The sequence below is a fragment of the Lissotriton vulgaris genome, chromosome 3_1 (genome assembly GCF_964263255.1).
Source record: "Lissotriton vulgaris chromosome 3_1, aLisVul1.2, whole genome shotgun sequence".
In the NCBI taxonomy this organism is placed as follows: domain Eukaryota; kingdom Metazoa; phylum Chordata; class Amphibia; order Caudata; family Salamandridae; genus Lissotriton; species Lissotriton vulgaris.
The window spans coordinates 721185904-721208008 of NC_141689.1; the positions used below are offsets into that span (position 1 = coordinate 721185904).

The 22105-nt window shown below is 45.8% G+C and overlaps 1 protein-coding gene across 1 annotated transcript in view; it reads left to right on the forward strand.

Moving 5' to 3' along the window:
* The window catches only part of PGGT1B (protein geranylgeranyltransferase type I subunit beta), a 265348-nt gene that overhangs the window by 32451 nt on the left and 210792 nt on the right, over window positions 1-22105 (forward strand). The window lies entirely within an intron of this gene.

A 22105-nucleotide genomic window follows, 5' to 3' on the forward strand; every position in this document is an offset into this window, starting at 1 on the left:
CGTTCCAGACGTAGCATGCGACCGTCACAAGCTAAGAGTTGCACATATATGCAGGTTTAAGTGGAAAATAGAACATGGTTATTTCTGCAGAAGCAATCTCTTCAAAACAGTAAATCTTATTGTAAGGAAAATGTATACACTGCATACTTCTATAGACCCCTTTTCAAATGATACAATGCTTGTATTGTCCTGTAATGCGTTTTGGTACACTGGGGTACTCTTGAACTCTTTTGTTAGGTCCCGGAATAAAACTAGCTTGGGGTGGGTCGCATCTTCTCGCCAGTTAAGGAATTCGAAATCTCAGTGTCTCTGCTTCTTAAATATAGAGAATTGCAATGAATTTCTTTTTTCGGTGGACGAGAAACAACCAGAATAAATACGTAGTCATTAGAAGAACATCTTTTATACATTTTTCTACAACACTGTACTCTGCACTACTGCACTCTATGCCATTCTACTCTGCACTCTATGCCACTCTACTCTGCACTCTATGCCATTGCACTCTACAGCGTTCCACTCAATGCCACTCCACGCCACTCTACTCTACACCACTCTATGCCACTGCACGCTGTCACTCTACTATGCACCACTCTGCGACACTGCACTCTATGTGACTCTACTCTGCCCCACTCCACTTTGCACCACTGCACTCTACTATGCACTACCCCAAACTTACGCCACTGCATTCTACAACCCTGCATTGTACACCGTTGAAGTAGATGGCGCTTCACTCTAAGTACACACAGGTGTGGCCCGTGCTGGTAAGAGCGCTGTGGCCTGGTTGGGGTGGACAGACGACCACAAGGGAATATTAAATAAATAATTAAGTTTCCCTCGTTGTCAGTCAAAATACCCCCACTCCCGGCCCCAGCGCTTTAACCTGCATTGGGCCGCTGCTGCGTATACATTTTTCTACTGCACTGTACTCTGCAACAGTGCACTCTCCTCCACTGAATTCTACACCACTCTACTCTGCATACTGCACTCTACACCACTACAATCTGCAGCACTTCACTCAATGCCACTCCACGTCACTGTACTCTTCTCTGAACCACGCTCGGCCACTCCACTCTACGCCACTCCACTCTACACCACTCCACTCTACACCACTATATGCCACTGCACTCTTCGACAATTTACTCTGCAACGCTGCACTCTGTGTCACTAAACTCCACACCACTCTGCACTATTGCATTCTTTGCTAGTGCATTCTGCACCACTCTATTGTGCATCACACCACTCTACACACTTTCACTCTGTAGCATTCCACTCTACACCACTGCATTGTATGCCACTGCACTCTATGGCTCTATAACACAATACCTGTATTCGTAAAGTGCACATTCACCCCTAACGGGGTATCTTGGCGCTGAATAACAGATGTTTTTTGTTACCCAACTTAATGGTACTCATTTTATCGACCTCAGATGGATGAAAGGCTGATTGGACCCGCCGGGATTTGAACCTGTGACCATGAGGTCGAACACAGGCTCCTGCAGTGGATGAATTAGTCCACTGAGCCACCAGACTTAACTATACTCTACTCTGTCACTCTACTCTATGACCCTGTATGACACTGCACTCTACTCTACAACACTCTACTCTGCAACAATGCACTCTGTCACTCTACACCACTCTGCACTTTTGCATTCTTTGCCAATGCACTCTACAGCACTCTACTCTGCATCACTCCACTCTACACTACTTCACTTTGCAGCATGCCACTCTACGCCACTGCATTGTATGCCACTGCACTCTGTGGACTATACTCTACTCTGCATCACTCTATGCCTCTCTGCACCACTGCACTCTGCACCACTGTTCTCTACACCACTCTACCCAGCTCTGAACCACTGCTCTCTACCATGCAACAGTGTACGCAACCTCACTCTACGACGCTTTATTGTACACCACTGAATTCTATGGGGCTTCACTCTACATCGCCAGACTTTACACCACTTTACCCTGCAACACTCTAAGCATATGCACTCGACATCAGTCCACTCTATGCCACGCGACCAACTGTATGCCACTTCAATACACGGTACTCTTTGCTCGTCCACTGTACTCCACGCCATTCCATCCTACGACACTCCACGACACACTCCTCTAAGGCACTTACTTTTAGCCATGCTGAACAGCAGCCATGCTAGTGTTCAATATTGCTATAACACATTGGCCAAGCCAATAGCTCTTGCACAGACACACCTTATTTGCTTTACCAATGCTTGTTAGAAATTATGCCTATATTGCCTCTTAGTAAATCATGTCCACCTTCTTGTCTGTTTTGGATAGTAATAAAAACATTACACATGTGAATTGATCAGCAGGGACAAGGTGTCTCGGTGAGTCAAGCTTCTGTACAGTATGAATCGCTCAAAGGCCATCTCATCCCTTCTTTCTTCTGAGCTCGATACATTTTTTACCATTCAATTGGTGAATAGGCACACCTGTTAATTTTTAGGTCTCGTAGAGAGACCTATTGCCGTTAAACCAGAAAGCTAAAAGGCGGATTTTGCCAAGTGCATGTGTGTCTGTGCACGCGCTCTCCATTTGCTTCCCGAGCCGCCTGCCTGCTTCACACAAAGCCATCAGCCTCCCTCCCACCTCCCCCCTAATTGCTTTCCCTTATCAAGGCCGCGAGGCCATGAGCTACTTCAAAGGGATCCGCTCCCCGCCTCCCCCCCCCCGCCGCTTGTCCTGTCTATTGAGCCTTTCTCACCTCTCTCCTTATCTCCTTTTCTCTCCCACTAGCTTCACTTCTGCGGTTTTCTGCTGTCAACCCTGCCCACCCCCTCCCTCTCCAGCGCCTGCCTTCTCTCTCGCTCCTCTCGTGACTCGCATTCGATCATCAGAGGCAGCCCAGCCGGCAGCCCAACCCCCTCCCTCTCCATATGGGCAGCACACCCCCTCCCTCTCCAGCGCCTGCCTTCTCTCTCGCATCGCCTCACTGGCCCATTTGTTACTTGTTTAACATTGTAAGTGCTGGCTCAAAACGTCCCGAATGAAGTCATCACGTATGGCGTTTTATATTTGCAGAAGAAAGAAGCCTGGATTCCATTCCAAGTCATTTGCCTTAAATAGTGAGGTCTTTGGTGAACCATGTCACCCACATAATGACTCGTACACCTTATTTGAAAAATTTTGCGTGTTTTCAGAAATGCCGGGTACCTTTGTCACCCATTTAAATCCGGATACTGACATAAACGCACTTTAGGCAGCCATGTTGTACATCTCTTTCTCTATACGCCAATGTCTGCGTGTACTCCTCGCCTTCTCTGTCTCCTTCCCCTCTCATTTTGTTTTCCCCCGTCACCCTCCTCTCTCCCTGCCTTGTTTTTAATGCTCTGTATTTATTACATTGGGTTGTGTAAATCAGTGGTAAAGCCGGACCGCCTGCTCTGGATTCTGTCACGCAACATCGCACATTCTGTACACAGAGACACAAAAAATTAATAAACAGCACACAGAAACCTTTACATTCATAATTCTTCTACATGGGTATGGAAAGACGTCAAGTACATGTATTTCCGATCACTGCGATGGGTTGCTCCCGTGAACGTGTAGCACATCCCACTGAAAATGTTTGTGTCTTTGTTTTTGGTGATGTTCTAGCACAATATATCCAGTTGTCTCTCAGCCAAAGTAACCAAAATGGTTGTATGTCTCGTGCGTACACATTTAAATGCCATTTGTATATTACACAATGATTAAGCTGTGTGACTTGCTTAATGTGGACATTTTTAAATTTTGAGGTGAATGGCGTTCTTGGCAGTGTTCGAGTCTACTACTTTATTTTGTGGGTTTACGTGAAGGGAGCTAAAATACCCACAGACTTGGGTGAGATGTCTTTAGTGAGTCCCAGTAAGTAGCAGCAGCTACGTAATGTGGTTGTAGTTCCTCACCCACCTGCAATGCTGGGAACTGGAGCGGTGCATAAACACGCTCTTTGTACGTATAGTCCTTGCTTACGAGAAGCAAAACTGTCAGTAACAGAGACTGCCAGCTTTGCTTCTCATATGAAAGGGCTATAAGAACAAAGTGCTTGTTTATGCACACCTTGTTTGAAGTGCCACAGAACCGGTTTCTAAACCCAAACAACCTTTGACAACTGACACAGCAACCGGTAGCTTTGTTGTGTAAACACAACTATTGCTCCATGAAGGGGCCAGTCCCCTCTGAACATTGGGCACCACCACATCCACCACCACTGCATCCACCACCACCGCGTCCACTATGTCCACCACCATGTCCACCACCACCTTGTCCACCACCATCACATCCACCACCACGTCCACCACCACCACGTCCACCACCACCGCGTCCACCACCACCGTGTCCACCACTACCGTGTCCACCACTACCGTGTCCACCACCATATCTACCACCAACACATCCACCACAACCACCATGTCCACCACCACCAGATCCACCCCATTCACCACCACTACGTCCACCACTACCACGTCCACCACCACCACACCCAACTCCACCACCACCACGTCCACCACCACCAAACCCACCACCACGTCCACCACCACCACCACGTCCTCCACCACCAACACGTCCACTACCACCACATCCACCACCACGTCCACCACCACCACCATGTCCACCACCACAATGTCCACCACCACAATATCCACCATCACAGCCTCCACCACGAGGCCACTTCACTCTATCTATCGCCCTCACTCTATCTATCTATCGCCCTCACTCTATCTATCTATCGCCCTCACTCTATCACCCTCACTCCATCTATCTATCGCCCTCACTATATCTATCGCCCTCACATCTATCTATCTATTGCCCTCACTCTATCTATCTATCACCCTCTCTATCTATCTATCACCCCTCACTCTATCGCCCTTACTCTATTGCCCTCACTCTATCTATCTATCTATCTATCTATCTATCTATCTATCTATCTATCTATCTATCTATCTATCTATCTATCTATCTATCTACCTATCTATCTACCTCTAGCTATCCATCTATGTATCTATCTATCTATGTATCTATCTATCTATCTATCTATCTATCTATCTATCGCCCTCTAGCTATCTATCGCCCTCACTCTATCTATCGCTATTCACTCTATCTATCGCCATTCACTCTATCTATCGCCATTCACTCTATCTATTGATCGCCCTCACTCTATCTATCTATCGCCCTCACTCTATCTATCTATCGCCCTCACTCTATCTATCGATCGCCGTTCACTCTATCTATCGCCCTCACTCTATCTATCTATCGCCATTCACTCTATCTATCTACCGCCATTCACTCTATCTATCGATCGCCCTCACTCTATCTATCGATCACCCTCACTCTATCTATCGCCCTCACTCTATCTATCGCCCTCACTATATCTATCAATCGCCATTCACTCTATCTATCGCCATTCACTCTATCGATCGCCCTCACTCTATCTATCTATCGCCCTCACTCTATCTATCTATCGCCCTCACTCAATCTATCTATCACCCTCACTCTATCTATCGCCCTTACTCTACCCTTCTATCGCCCTCACTCTATCGCTATTCACTCTATCTATCGCCCTAACTATATCTATCTATCGCCCTCACTCTATCTATCTATCGCCCTCTATCTATCTATCGCCCTCACTCTATCGCCCTCACTCTATCTATCGCCCTCACTCTATCTATCTATCGCCCTCACTATATCTATCGCCTCACATCTATCTATCTATCGCCCTCACTCTATCTATCTATCGCCCTCTCTATCTATCTATCACCCCTCACTCTATCGCCCTTACTCTATTGTCCACTATCTATCTATCTATCTATCTATCTATCTATCTATCTATCTATCTATCTATCTATCTATCTATCTATCTGTCTATATATCTATATATCTATCTATCTATCTATCTATCTCCCTCTAGCTATCCATCTATGTATCTATCTATCTATGTATCTATCTATCTATCTATCGCCCTCTAGCTATCTATCGCCCTCACTCTATCGCCAATCACTCTATCGCCATTCACTCTATCGCCATTCACTCTATCGATCTATGGCCATTCACTCTATCTATCGATCGCCCTCACTCTATCACCCTCACCCTATCTATCGTCCTCACTCCATCTATCTATCGCCCTCACTATATCTATCGCCCTCACATCTATCTATCTATCGCCCTCACTCTATCTATCTATCGCCCTCTCTATCTATCTATCACCCCTCACTCTATTGCCCTTACTCTATTGCCCTCACACTATCTATCTATCTATCTAGCTATTTGTCTATCTATCTATCTATCTATCTCCCTCTAGCTATCCATCAATGTATCTATCTATCTATCTAGCTATCGCCCTCTAGCTATCTATTGCCCTCACTCTATCGCCATTCACTCTATCTATCTATCGCCATTCACTCTATCTATCTATCGCCATTCACTCTATCTATCAATCGCCATTCACTCTATCTATCGCCATTCACTCTATCTATCGATCGCCCTCACTCTATCTATCGATCGCCCTCACTCTATCTATCGATCGCCCTCACTCTATCTATCGATCGCCCTCACTCTATCTATCTATCGCCATTCACTCTATCTATCTATCGCCATTCACTTTATCGATCGCCCTCACTCTATCTATCAATCGCCCTCACTCTATCTATCGATTGCCCTCACTCTATCTATCGATTGCCCTCACTCTATTTATCGCCCTCACTCTATCTATCTATCGCCATTCACTCTATCTATCTATCGCCCTCACTCTATCTGTCTATCGCCCTCACTCTATCTATCTATCACCCTCACTCTATCTATCTATCGCCATTCACTCTATCTATCTATCGCCCTCACTCTATCTGTCTATCTCCCTCACTCTATCTATCTATCACCCTCACTCTATCTATCGCCCGTACTCTACCCTTCTATCGCCCTCACTCTATCGCCATTCACTCTATCTATCGCCCTCACTCTATCTATCTATCGCCCTCTATCTATCTATCGCCCTCACTCTATCGCCCTCACTCTATCTATCGCCCTCACTCTATCTATCTATCGCCCTCTCTATCTATCTATCACCCCTCACTCTATCGCCCTCACTCTATCGCCATTCACTCTATCTATCTATCGCCATTCACTCTATCTGTCTATCGCCATTCACTCTATCTATCAATCGCCCTCACCCTATCTATCGCCCTCACTCCATCTATCTATCGCCCTCACTATATCTATCGCCTCACATCTATCTATCTATCGCCCTCACTCTATCTATCTATCGCCCTCTCTATCTATCTATCACCCCTCACTCTATCGCCCTTACTCTATTGCCCTCACACTATCTATCTATCTATCTATCTATCTATCTATCTATCTATCTATCTATCTATCTATCTATCTATCTATCTCCCTCTAGCTATCCATCTATGTATCTATCTATCTATCTATCTATCTATCTATCTATCTATCGCCCTCTAGCTATCTATCGCCCTCACTCTATCGCCAATCACTCTATCGCCATTCACTCTATCGCCATTCACTCTATCGATCTATGGCCATTCACTCTATCTATCGATCGCCCTCACTCTATCTATCTATCGCCCTCACTCTATCACCCTCACCCTATCTATCGTCCTGACTCCATCTATCTATCGCCCTCACTATATCTATCGCCCTCACATCTATCTATCTATCGCCCTCACTCTATCTATCTATCGCCCTCTCTATCTATCTATCACCCCTCACTCTATTGCCCTTACTCTATTGCCCTCACACTATCTATCTATCTATTTATCTATCTATCTATCTATCTCCCTCTAGCTATCCATCTATGTATCTATCTATGTATCTATCTATCTATCTAGCTATCGCCCTCTAGCTATCTATTGCCCTCACTCTATCGCCATTCACTCTATCTATCTATCGCCATTCACTCTATCTATCGCCATTCACTCTATCTATCGATCGCCCTCACCCTATCTATCGCCCTCACTCCATCTATCTATCGCCCTCACTATATCTATCGCCTCACATCTATCTATCTATCGCCCTCACTCTATCTATCTATCGCCCTCTCTATCTATCTATCACCCCTCACTCTATCGCCCTTACTCTATTGCCCTCACACTATCTATCTATCTATCTATCTATCTATCTATCTATCTATCTATCTATCTATCTATCTATCTATCTATCTATCTATCTATCTATCTATCTATCTATCTCCTCTAGCTATCCATCTATGTATCTATCTATCTATCTATCTATCTATCTATCTATCTATCTATCTATCTATCGCCCTCTAGCTATCTATCGCCCTCACTCTATCGCCAATCACTCTAACGCCATTCACTCTATCGCCATTCACTCTATCGATCTATGGCCATTCACTCTATCTATCGATCGCCCTCACTCTATCTATCTATCGCCCTCACTCTATCACCCTCACCCTATCTATCGTCCTCACTCCATCTATCTATCGCCCTCACTATATCTATCGCCCTCACATCTATCTATCTATCGCCCTCACTCTATCTATCTATCGCCCTCTCTATCTATCTATCACCCCTCACTCTATTGCCCTTACTCTATTGCCCTCACACTATCTATCTATCTATTTATCTATCTATCTATCTATCTATCTATCTATCTATCTATCTATCTATCTATCTCCCTCTAGCTATCCATCTATGTATCTATCTATGTATCTATCTATCTATCTAGCTATCGCCCTCTAGCTATCTATTGCCCTCACTCTATCGCCATTCACTCTATCTATCTATCGCCATTCACTCTATCTATCTATCGCCATTCACTCTATCTATCAATCGCCATTCACTCTATCTATCGCCATTCACTCTATCTATCGATCGCCCTCACTCTATCTATCGATCGCCCTCACTCTATCTATCGATCGCCCTCACTCTATCTATCGATCGCCCTCACTCTATCTATCTATCGCCATTCACTCTATCTATCTATCGCCATTCACTTTATCGATCGCCCTCACTCTATCTATCAATCGCCCTCACTCTATCTATCGATTGCCCTCACTCTATCTATCGATTGCCCTCACTCTATTTATCGCCCTCACTCTATCTATCTATCGCCATTCACTCTATCTATCTATCGCCCTCACTCTATCTGTCTATCGCCCTCACTCTATCTATCTATCACCCTCACTCTATCTATCGCCCTTACTCTACCCTTCTATCGCCCTCACTCTATCGCCATTCACTCTATCTATCGCCCTCACTCTATCTATCTATCGCCCTCACTCTATCTATCTATCGCCCTCTATCTATCTATCGCCCTCACTCTATCGCCCTCACTCTATCTATCGCCCTCACTCTATCTATCTATCGCCCTCTCTATCTATCTATCACCCCTCACTCTATCGCCCTCACTCTATCGCCATTCACTCTATCTATCTATCGCCATTCACTCTATCTATCTATCGCCATTCACTCTATCTATCAATCGCCCTCACCCTATCTATCGCCCTCACTCCATCTATCTATCGCCCTCACTATATCTATCGCCTCACATCTATCTATCTATCGCCCTCACTCTATCTATCTATCGCCCTCTCTATCTATCTATCACCCCTCACTCTATCGCCCTTACTCTATTGCCCTCACACTATCTATCTATCTATCTATCTATCTATCTATCTATCTATCTATCTATCTATCTATCTATCTATCTCCCTCTAGCTATCCATCTATGTATCTATCTATGTATCTATCTATCTATCTAGCTATCGCCCTCTAGCTATCTATTGCCCTCACTCTATCGCCATTCACTCTATCTATCTATCGCCATTCACTCTATCTATCTATCGCCATTCACTCTATCTATCAATCGCCATTCACTCTATCTATCGCCATTCACTCTATCTATCGATCGCCCTCACTCTATCTATCGATCGCCCTCACTCTATCTATCGATCGCCCTCACTCTATCTATCGATCGCCCTCACTCTATCTATCTATCGCCATTCACTCTATCTATCTATCGCCATTCACTTTATCGATCGCCCTCACTCTATCTATCAATCGCCCTCACTCTATCTATCGATCGCCCTCACTCTATCTATCTATCGCCATTCACTCTATCTATCTATCGCCTTCACTCTATCTATCTATCGCCCTCACTCTATCTATCGCCCTCACTCTATCTATCGCCCTCACTCTATCGCCCTCACTCTATCTATCGCCCTCACTCTATCCATCTATCTATCGCCCTCACTCTATCTATCTAGCTATCCATCTATCTATCGCCCTCACTCTATCTATCTATCTCCCTCACTCTATCGCCCTCACTCTAGCTATCTATCTCCCTCACTCTATCTATCGCCCTCACTCTAGCTGTCTATTGCCCTCACTCTAGCTGTCTATCGCCCTCTCTCTATCTATCACCCTCACTCTATCTGTCTATATATCGCCCTCACTCTGTCTATCGCACTCACTCTATCTTTCGCCATCATTCTATCGCCTTCACTCTGTCTATCTTTCTATCGCCGTCACTCTTTTTATCTATCTTTCGCCCTCCCTCTAGCTATCTATCGCCCTCACTCTATCTGTCTATCGCACGACCACAGCATCACTCAGGGGCACCACAGCATCACTAAGGGGCACCACAACATTACTATGCGCTACCACAACATCACTGAACGCCCCACCAGACCGCCGGGGATGCCTGGTCTCACCCTGGAGATACCCATTAAGGGACCATCTCTCAGGGAAGCCAGGAAGGGTTTCGCAGCGGTCGAAGCGCCTTGGGACCCTCCGGGTAAGTAGTGCGCTATATAAATGCCTATACATTTACATTTACATTTACACAGCATCACTCGTCGCCACCACAACATCACTCCATGCCACCACAGCATCAATCTGTGCAACCATTCAACAACAACTGGTTCAAATATGTTCTCTCAATGTTTCAAGCTTTATTACAAATGTCACAAAAATATGTTAATATTTCACTTCTGTTCTTGGATTTTCGTCACAATAAAATACACTGGACATAATCTTCACAAAAGTTATTTACAAAAGTTTAAGCTATTGCCATTATAAATTACAACAACTTTTATTTAAGTATTAATTATTTAAAAAAATTAAAAGCCATTGTTATTTGTAATATCAATACATCTAAGTCACATTAATACAAAACATGTTGGATTACAAATGCTATAGGTGTCGCATTTGCAAAAGGTAAAAGTATTGGCATTGTAAATGACAAAGCTATTAATTTAGCCATTTTCAAAACCAACACATAAATAAAAAAAATTGTCATTTACAAGACTTATAGCTCAAGCTTTCCTAATACGAGACCTATTGCATTGCAAATGCTTGTTTATATGAACTAACTGATCTGCTGTAGCAATTATGACAAGCAAAAAAGCATCTTAAATCTGCTTCAATTTTGGAACAACGAAGGTGGTTTTGTTTCTATTAAAATTATTTTAATTCGTCTGTAGTTTGTTAACAAAAAAACCTTCTTAAGAAGTATGATTTGAATGATTTTCTAAAATATGGAGGAGCTATGTGTAATTTGTGAAGGACATTCTCTGTGCACTAGGACTACTGTTAACTATTCTTTGGCAGAGTAACAAAAATGTGTGTATGTTTTCAAGTACTTGACAGTCATGCATGATCATCGAGAGATCAATAGATGCAATAATGGATTACAATAAAAATATTGACAGCAGTAGGTGTTATCTATTTTTCCCTCAAAATTAAAAAGGAATGTAGATAACGTTATACCACCTTTGTTATCTTCCCATCAAAATCTTAAGGAGTATTTGGAAAGTAAATACAACCAACAGTGGAACATGCTTTCAAAGATCAAGAACTCGCATGCATAAACACTAAACCGGAAAGGAGGGATTTGCATTAATCATAAATGGTAGCAGCTCACATAAAACTTCCTGAAGGAGGGGTAAATCGCAATTAGCAAGTTCAGTACTCACCCTTATACCAAATTTCCTACGACCAAGTCCATTGAGAAGTTCAACTAGTGCAATCAGATATCCACAAAATGGTTAATACATTGCCTTCACACTTATGACGTTGTCAGCAGCTCCACTATGCTTACTATTACTGTTCTTCAACAAATAGTGGTATGCCAAATGTTATTCGGCATTTATTTTATTTATTTATATTTATTTATATGCAACTTATAACGCGCAAACTAAACCCGAAGGTGTCAAGGCGCCTATCAAAACTAATCAAAAAAGTTTGCAGAGCGCCACTAAGGGTATGCACGTGTAAAAAGGTGGGTCTTTAGAGCGGATCTAAAGGTTTGCAGAGAGGGGCGGGATCTTACTTCCAAAGGGAGGGCATTCCACCATTTAGGTGCCAGGTAAGAAAAGGCCTTGCCTCCCCATCTTGCTTTTCTGACACGAGGTACAGAGAGAAGAAGTTTGTGACTGGAGCGAAGATTCCTACCGGGGTTATGCTGAGAAAGAATGGATCCCATGCCTGTTGGGCTGCATTTAGCTAAGGCTTTATACACCAGGCACATGGATTTGAAAAGGATCCGGTACTCAACGGGGAGCCAGTGAATTTGCTTTCGGGCTTCGATGGCAGAGGCACGTTTCGGTAGGTCAAGAACAAATCTCGCTGCCGCGTTCTGGACCACCTGCAGGCGCTGTAGATGACTCTTGTTCAGTCCTACATACAGCGCATTGCAATAATCCAGACGCGAGCCCAGAAGAGCGACAGCAAGTTGCTTTCTTGCCTGGGGTGACAAAAAGTGCCTGATTTTCCTTAGAATGTGGATAATCCCCCAGCAGGTCGAAACAGTCCTGTTGACCTGTTGGCACATACTAAGGGTGGGGTCGATCATGACTCCCAAGTTTTTTGCTGACGAGGTGGGCTCGGGACATAGGCCTAGCGAGTTCGGCCACCACTCCGCCGACCAGATCGTTTCCTTTCCTCCAAAGACCATCACCTCCGTCTTCTCCCCATTCAGTTTTAGTGAGTTGTGGATCATCCACTGGCCAACTGCCTCCATGCAAGATCTAAAATTGGCGGCAGTTGACGTAGCTGACTGGGAGAGAGAGACTAGGATCTGGGTGTCGTCCGCGTAGGAAACTACCTCCATCCCAAAAGATCTAATGAGTCTGGCAAGGGGGGTCACATAGATATTAAAAAGGGTAGGACTAAGCGCTGACCCTTGAGGGACCCCACATTGCACAGACGGGGATGGAGATAGAAACGATCCCAGCATTATCCTTTGTTCTCTATGGTCGAGAAAAGAGGAAAGGAGTCCCAGAGCAGGCCTGCGGACCCCAATCTCCCTCAGGCGAGATGTTAACACCACGGGAGACAGGGTATCGAAGGCCGCTGTGAGATCTAGAAGAATCAGGAGGGAGGTCTGACCCTCGTCAACTCTAGTGCGGATATTATCCAGCACTATGGTGAGGGCAGACTCGGTGCTATGCTCCCTCCTGAAGCCATGCTGGGAAAGATCCAGACAGCCCGAGCTCTCCACGAATGCAGCCAGATGTTTATTCAGATGGGCTTCTAGCATCTTTGCGGGAGCCGGGAGCAGTGAGATGGGGCGAAAGTTTTTTAACACCCCAGGGTCCAGAGAAGGCTTTTTAAGCAAAGGTTTTACTACCACTATTTGTTGAACAACAGTAATAGTAAGCATGAACAGTCTTAGCCTAAACTAGGATCTCCATCAGATCCTCTCCTGAAGTTTGTTTCTATAGACGGATTTAATACCTGCAATATTGTCTTTAACTGAATCAGGATTTTTTTCACTGGTTAGGTAAATGCCGCCTTTATGGGAATACAAGCAGTACATTATATGCATACCCCCAACCCATATTCAGCATGTCCTGTAACTTGTTTCCAGCTAGAAAGGCATAACTCTAAGAAGTGATTGCATTCCACACTTCAAGACATTTATGCCTGCCAGCATACCCAACAATGCAGCCCCTATATGATGAGGTCTCTTGAAGACAATTATCAACACATTGTGGGCGTAAGAAGAGCCCTTATCTCATATTTCATGAGGCACTTGTCTGGGAACTAGAAACAAAGTAACAATATAGATCATGTTTTGTTCTGTCAGTTATATGAAACTACCTCTTCCACAGAGAAGCATTTCTTTGAGACACTAAGGACCTTATCATCGTGGAACCTGCTTGTACACAGTTGGGTAGAGTAAGACGGTATCTTTCATAAGAAGTATTTTTGTGAGAGCATGGTTTTAACTATTTCATAAGTTATACAGGACAGCATTCACATCCCAAGCAGTCAAGTAACATGAGAGCAGAAGTAGTTTTGCCCTCATACTTTTCGTTGCCCTGCAGTGGTGTAGTCTCTGATGTCACAACAATCCTAGAAATATCGAATAGGACATTAATTAGTTACCAAGAAAGTTAACTAGCCCACTTGAAGTGGTAGTTTCTTTAGTGATATGTTCTGTGAAAATCTGACCCTGTAGAATTCTTTGAAGCTCTTTTCTTTCTATGATTCCCTTTAACAACTCTAATATATATATTTTTTAAATTGATTCCCTTCTCTCTAAGTGTTATGGAATAATAAAAAATCTAGACTCCCCTTATCATATCTTCGTAAAACCAAATCTGTGGTAGGAGTAAATTGTCCTGATTTTCGCATCAACCATAAGACCTTTTGTCTTAGGCTAGCTCCTAAATGGCTCCTTTCCGAATTTTCCACTTTTACAGCGTTATGGGTTTCAATTGAACGTTCCTTACTCGCACCCTTCTCTTTCAAGGATATCCTTTCTTTTTCGACCAAAGTTAATATTACTTCACTTATGTTATTTAAGCACCCTTGTTCGTTATTAAAACCACACTTTCAATTGGAGATTATTTCTAGGGCTACTTTCTTTCGATCTCCTCTTTGGTATAACTGTCTTATTACCCTTAATAACAGACCCCTTTTTTGGGGTCTGTTATTAAGGGTAATAAGTCGGTAATCCTGAAGGGATAAAGGAATTATTTCAGTTTTAGCCAAAGAGCCAGGTCTTGAGGGTCTTTCTGAAGGTGTCAGGGACGGTGCATGTCTGATGTCTGCCGGTAGCTAGGTCAATGTCTTGGCTGCAATGTGAGAGAAGGATCTTCCGCCTGCTCTGGCTCTGTAGATGTGCTCGGTTTCGGCCAGTGCGAGGTTGGAGGATCAGCAATTTCTTTTGGGTTTGTGGAAGTTGATTCTGTCGTTGAGGTATTCGGGTCCGTTGTTGTGTAGGCATTTGTAGGCGTGGGTGAGGATTTTAAAGGTGATCCTTTTCTCTACTGGGAGCCAGTGGAGTCTTCGTAGGTGTTGGCTGATGTGTTCTTGACGGGGGAGGCTGAGGAAGAGTCTGGCTGCGGTGTTCTGTATGGTCTGTAGTTTGCGGAGTAGGGACTTGTTGATGCCGGTGTAGAGTGCGTTTCCATAGTCCAGTCTGTTGGTGATGAGTACGTGGGTCACCGTCTTCCTTGACGTGGGGGAGATCCATTTGAAGGTCTTACGGAGTATGCGGAGGGTGTTGAAGCAGCTGGATGTGACTGCGTTGACCTGTCGGTTCATGGTGAGTGAGGCGTCGAGGATGATCCCCAGGTTCTTGGCGTGGTCTGCGGGAGTAGGTGGGCTCCCGAGGGCGGTTGGCCACCAGGTGTTGTCCCATGCTAATGGCGGGGTCCCAAGGACGAGGACTTGTGTCTTCTCGGCGTTGAATTTCAGGCAGCTGTTGGTCATCCAGTTTCACACTTTTGCATGCTTGTCCCAAGGTTTCTTTGCTTTATAAATGTCTTCTTTCCCCTGATCCTGTTTGCCCTAAGTCCAAGATTGAGGCTGCTTGGGTGGCGGATCTGGGTTGTGTTTGGTGCATAGATTTCTGGAACAACCCTTGGCTTATGTGTTTGAAGATCTCTAGATCTGCTTACACTACTCAATCTTTATTCTTTCTCTATCATAGATTATACTATACCCCTTCATCTATAGCTAAATTTACACACTCTAATGATGATGCTTGCTGGTCATGCCAATCCCCCTTAGCTGATCTGATGCACCTTCTTTTCTTTTGCCCCGCTGTTGTTTCCTTTTGGAAAGATGTTTGGAAATACCTTTCTATTATTTTCAATTTACACATTTAATTATTAAATATTACTCTTTTCATAGGCAGCCTATCAGATTCATTGGGGGTTGTCCTTACATGATAAGGGTTTATTTGATTTGATGTTGGCTTTAGCTTTCCAGCAAATCTCACTCATTTGGAAATGCTCTTCTAAACTTTCAGTGAAGGCCTGGTGGAACAATGTTTGTCACTATCACAGGTTAGACATTGCTTTTGCCTCTTCTGTTATACCTTATGTAAATAGGGACCTATTTTGGTTATCTTTAACCAATTACTTGTCTAAATGTTCACTTTAAGTTTAACGTAAGCATACTGAGAATTTTTATCCTCCATAGATATTTTGTTCATTGTCTCTTCTCCTCTACAATTTTCTCTCACCTTGATCATTGTTTGCATTTCTCATGTTTTAGAATTTTTCTACCTGTCTCTTGGATAAGATAAGAATAGATAGGATACGATAAGATAGTTATGATAACATTGGTTCAAGTCGTATAATATGTTTATTTATCTGGTTAGTTTTAACATGTTTAAAATTCATTCTCATGATCTTTAATTTTAGAACTGTAGTACTTCTCATTTTCTCCCTTCCCTCCCCTCTCTCCCTTATTATTACTAAAATGTAAATAGCTTTCTACTCTGTAATTCTTGTCTGTTTATATTTCTATTATATTGTGATATTTATTGTTTAATGACCAATTCTTCTCTAATTATTACTTACTTAATAAAGCTTATTAAACATTAAAAAATGAATTATTTAAAGCTCAATTGAGACATGTTCAGACAAGCTGTCTGCTCTTCTTTAGTGTATTTCTCTGTATCAATTAAATAAACTAAGTATAAAAAAAGTTTGGTGGAAGGTGTAGTCTTAGATGTTAAAACTGCCCCTGGTCTCAAACTTAATTGTACGTAGTCCATTAAGACATGTCCAAGATTTCCTGTTATCCATATCATACCTTCTCAAATAAATTTGAATCATTTATATATTTGAATACCACCGTCTCAATGTTGGCTTTGTCTAACTGGCCTTTATCTAGTAATAATCCATGGAGATGATAAAGATGTCTAGTCTTAAAGTATTGACTGCTTGCCCAGTAGTCTACTCTTGAAGAAGCAACATTTTTGTGTTTAGGTGAAGTTTCTCTGCCTTTGTCTTCTTTCAGTATGAATGTTGAAAAACTCTGAATGATGTCAGGTTCCAGGATCGTTTTCAGATGTGACTTACAATGGCAGATCCAAAATAGATAGATAGGTGCACTATTCACACTCCGCCATTTGTCTTTATGGTAGTCCGACTTTATTAAGTTCTGTTTGTTATCTAGAGATATTAACATGATACAAGTCTGACAACCCAGCAGGAATAGTAATTCTGAATTGTGGGCTTTCTTGATTCCTGTAGAGCACAATTCGCTAATAAGCTCCCTATCAACTTTGTGATGTTTCATCCAAACTATTGACACGCTATGTATGCAGAAGGTTAGACATATAAAAAACAATAAGACGCTTTTGAAAAAAATCCTTTGTGATGTCTCATGTCAGGATCCTGCAAAAGACTGAGTTAGTATGGAAGTATAGATTAAGTGAAGGACCACTACTGAGCATGTCAACATGGTGTGACTGGCATTCCAAGTGAAAGGTATTCACTGCCAATACCCCAGATTCTATGTCAGGACCGGAGGCTTCAGATTATGCTTATTCTTCCTTCGCTTTATTTAATTATAAAAACACAGCAGCGCAGGAAAACAAATGTTCAACACTATGCTCAAGAAAACAAAGAGCATATCGAATAATTTTGTAAGTCCCAAGAACTACAAGTCCCATAAGTTCAGCCCTGGTCATCCGAGCGTAGTCCTTCCACTATGTCCGCTACCAGGTAGAAAGCCAGTCCTTCCTTGAACTTCCTCCTTTCTTCGCTGCTCACGCAGCCAGTTAAGTGCTCTTTCTGTTTTTTATAGTGGTTCGATTTAGTTCTTGATGTTAAGGTGTGTGATGCTTTAGCGCTTGTTTGGGGCTTGCCGCGGCGTTGTTTTGCCTTTCAGAGCCCCGACCGCGGGAGCGCTTTCTCGCTCCTTTCGCGGTTTTGCCCGAGTGTTAGTGCGGTGCGGAAGACGCCCGCCAGAGGGTGCTCTAACGTCTCGCTGGCTCCTCGGCGCTCTCCTCACGCTGGGAGAAGCGCGGAGGAGTCAGACAGCGTCGGAGCCTTGCCCTCGCCACCCCTTCACGCTCGGTACAAGCCGGGTCTGTATTCTGCCCCGAAAAAATTTGACGCCCTCTTCAGGGTCTGTATAGCGGTTATTGACCGCGTGAAACGCCGGAAGGCGAGTTGTGCACTGCTGTTGACTGTGTGTGGTGAACGCGCTGTGGGGGTGGTTTAGACCCAGTCCAGTGTGAGGGTCTGCGCGTTAGGGGTTACAGTGCAGCCCCGATTGCCAGGTACCTTGGCCCAAAAATTAATTGCAGCCCTTGGGACTGCCCATATTCTGCCCATAGACACCCGGTGGGGTAAGCAGTTCTGTCATCCTCCCTACTTTACTTGACAGGGCTAGAATGGAAGAGGATGGCTATTTTGAGGAGTCTCACTCCTATCTCCAAGATGATGAATTTTACCAGGCGGTTGACAATTCAATCTACCGCTGCGTGACTGAGATAGTGGGGCCCATGGAGGACCGCCTTTCAGCACGTATTGTAGAGGAGTGCCAAAAGTTAGCGTCTGCCCATTTACAAGGTTCTTCCAACCTCCCGGGGCCCTCGTCTGAGGGTCCTTCGGCCCCCAAGAAGCCGTGCAAGGAGGGGGCTCCGTCCGGGGCACAGGGGGTGGACAGAGACGCATTCGAGCGTCTCAGGGATGCTTTCCTGGCTAAAGCGTCTTCTGCCTTTCCTGTGCCACTTTCGGGCCCTGATCCTGCATTGGACGCGGGGACCGCTCCCCCGTCTTCGGGGCTATCCTCCCCCGATACGGACGACGATGGGGAATCTGAGCGCTCTTGGCGCCCCTCGGGCTCGACCGTGGACTTACCACAGGATGGTTCGGGCATGTTGGACCCGGATGAGATAGTGCATCCGAGGTCCGCGGCTTGGACACCGGGTGAGACCGTGGCGAAGTTCGTAGCGGATCGCCTGCGCAAACCCTTAGAGAAAGAAGCTAGGGGTTGCCTGCGAGGTGAATGTCCGGGGCCCACCCTAGAAGGCAAGGTGGCCCTGACGCCTGAGTTAGATGCGAAAATGGCCACTTTCTTGGCCAAGTTTATGAAAGACCCGCGCAAGGGCATTGACCGCTCTTGGCGGTCATGCCAGGATAAGCTACTTGACGCGGACGGGCCCGCCACAAAGATTCTTGACATGGCGGAGGAGGCGAAAGCCAACGGAACCGTCATTTCCCCTGAGGTTTTGTCTAACTGGGCCCAGAGGGTACTAATTTTCCTTGGAAACGCTAACTGCGCCCTTTCCACAGAGCGTAAGCGATCCCTGCTCATCAAACTGGATCCCAAGTTGGGAGACTTGGCTTCGTCAGAAGCGGGGGCAGTAGCCCAGGGTGGCCTTTTCGGGGAACCCTTCATCAGGGAACTAGGTAAATTTGTCTCCACGTTTACCTCGTTGGACAAGGCGCAGTCCAGTATTAAGCGCGTTTTTCAACAGCGTTTTTCTGGAGGGGCCGGTCGCGGAAGGGGTCCCGCGACCGGCCGAGGGCAGAATGCCAATAACAGGGGTCAAGGCTCCGGCAGAGGGCAGTACCAGACCTCTGCCAACTTCAACAATTTCTATCCCACAAGAGGGCAGCGCTTTGGCGGCAGAGGCTTCCGCAGGAACCCAGGACCCAACAATACCAACGGTGAGTGTCCTCTCTTTGGATCACGTTCCCATAGGTGGGAGCCTGGCAACATTTTACGAGGAATGGGCGTCGCTTACTGCCGACGCATGGGTATTACAAACAATCCGTGGGTTTCACATAGAGTTCTACGATCAGCCTTTTCAAGACTGTTTACCACGGCCGATTGTGTTTTCAGAGCCCGATGCGCTCTTGATCGACAGAGAAGTCGAAGACTTGCTACGCAAGGGAGCCATCTGTCGATCAACGCGCCATCCCGCTGGTTTCATCAGCAATGTGTTCCTGGTGGACAAGACAGATGGGGAGAAACGTCCGGTGATCAACCTCAAGGAGTTCAACGGGTGGTTGGTCTACCGGCATTTCAAGATGGAGGGGATTCATCTCCTTCGAGACGTGCTTCTCCCTCTGGATTGGATGGTGAGGTTGGACCTCAAAGATGCCTACTTGGTGATTCCTATCCACCCTCCGCACCGTCGTTTCCTACAGTTTTGCTGGAGAGACGCGGTGTTCGAATTCACCGCCCTTCCATTCGGGCTTTCCTCGGCCCGTGGTGCTTCACGAAGGTGTTGCACCCGGTGGTGGAGTACCTGCGAGGTCAGGGAATTTAGATGTTGGTGTACTTAGACGACATCCTTTTGCTGGGTCAGTGTCCGGTGGTTTTGGCGGGTCAGCTTCAGCAAACTGTCTCGCTTCTGCAACGACTGGGGTTCGTGATCAACGGCTCCAAGTCGGCTCTTTTTCCCACTCAGAAACTGACCTTTCTAGGTTTTGTTGTAGACTCAGTCGAGGCTACGCTCAGTCTCCCCTCAAGGAAAATCACCAAGATCAGACATTTGTTACGACAGACGATCGCAAAGGATCAAACGTCGTTGCGACACATAGCCAGAGTGGTGGGGCTCCTGTCGTCCTCCATCCAGGCGATTTTCCCGGGGCCATTACACTACAGAGCTCTTCAGCGCCTCAAGGCCCACCACCTGCGTCGGGGTATGACTTACGACCAGATGGTGCCCCTTACGGAGGAGGTGAAGGAGGAGATGTCTTGGTGGCTCACGCACATGGAGGCGTGGAATGAGCGTGCGATCTTCGGATCGGTCCCGGATTTGGTCATCGAGTCCGACGCCAGCAGGTCAGGCTGGGGAGCCCGATGCGGGGACTTCTCCACCGGCGGCGTCTGGTCTTCCGACGAGCAACCGTTACATATCAACTGCTTGGAGCTCCTAGCGGGGTCCTTTGCGGTGCGGTGCTGGACCAAGGATTCGGCGACAGCCTGTGTCCTACTGAAAATGGACAACGTCTCGGCGGTTCGTTATGTGAACCATCTGGGAGGCCTGCGCTCTCAAACGTTGGCGAATTTAGCGAAGACTTTCTGGGACTATTGTCTCTCCCGACACATTTCGGTGACGGCGGAATACTTGCCGGGCCACGTCAATCAGGTGGCGGACTGGCACTCCAGACATCTGCGGGATTCCAGCCAGTGGATGTTGGATCCCCGTGTGTTTCAGTGGATCACCGATCTATGGGGTCCGTTTACGGTGGATCTGTTTGCGTCCCGCCTGGATCACCAGCTTCCGCGTTTCTACAGCTGGAGGCCAGATCCCCTGGCAGAGGCCACGGACGCCTTTCTGCAGGATTGGAGTCGGGATCGGCCTTATGCTTTTCCCCCATTCTCGATGGTGGTCCGAGCAGCGGCCCAGCTGCGCCGTCAGGGGGCGGACTTGGTGTTGATCACGCCACTTTGGAGATCTCAAGTCTGGTTTCCAGTTCTTCTGGAACTTTCTTGGGATTTTCCAATCCTACTCCCCCAGTTTCCTCACCTCCTGCTGAATCCGAGTCGGGAGCCGCATCCTCTCATCACTCGGAGTTCGCTCCACCTCATGGCGTGGAGGCTTTCCGGAGCCGTTGGTCGCTCCCGGGCCTTTCGGGATCAGCTGAGATCCTCCTGTCCAAAGCCTGGGCTGATAGCACGACAAAGCGATACAAATCCGCTTGGCTTAGGTGGATGCGTTGGTGTCTACGAAGGGACCTGGATCCCGTGGTCGCAGGCTTTGTTCCCATTTTGAATTTCTTAGCTGAAATGGCGGATAAGGGCCTGGCATATAGAACGATCAATGCTATGCGTTCTGCGATTTCAGCGGGACACCAACCGGTGGAGAATTCCCCGGTGGGGGAGCACCCCTTTGTCTGTCGACTCTTGCGAGGTGTCCG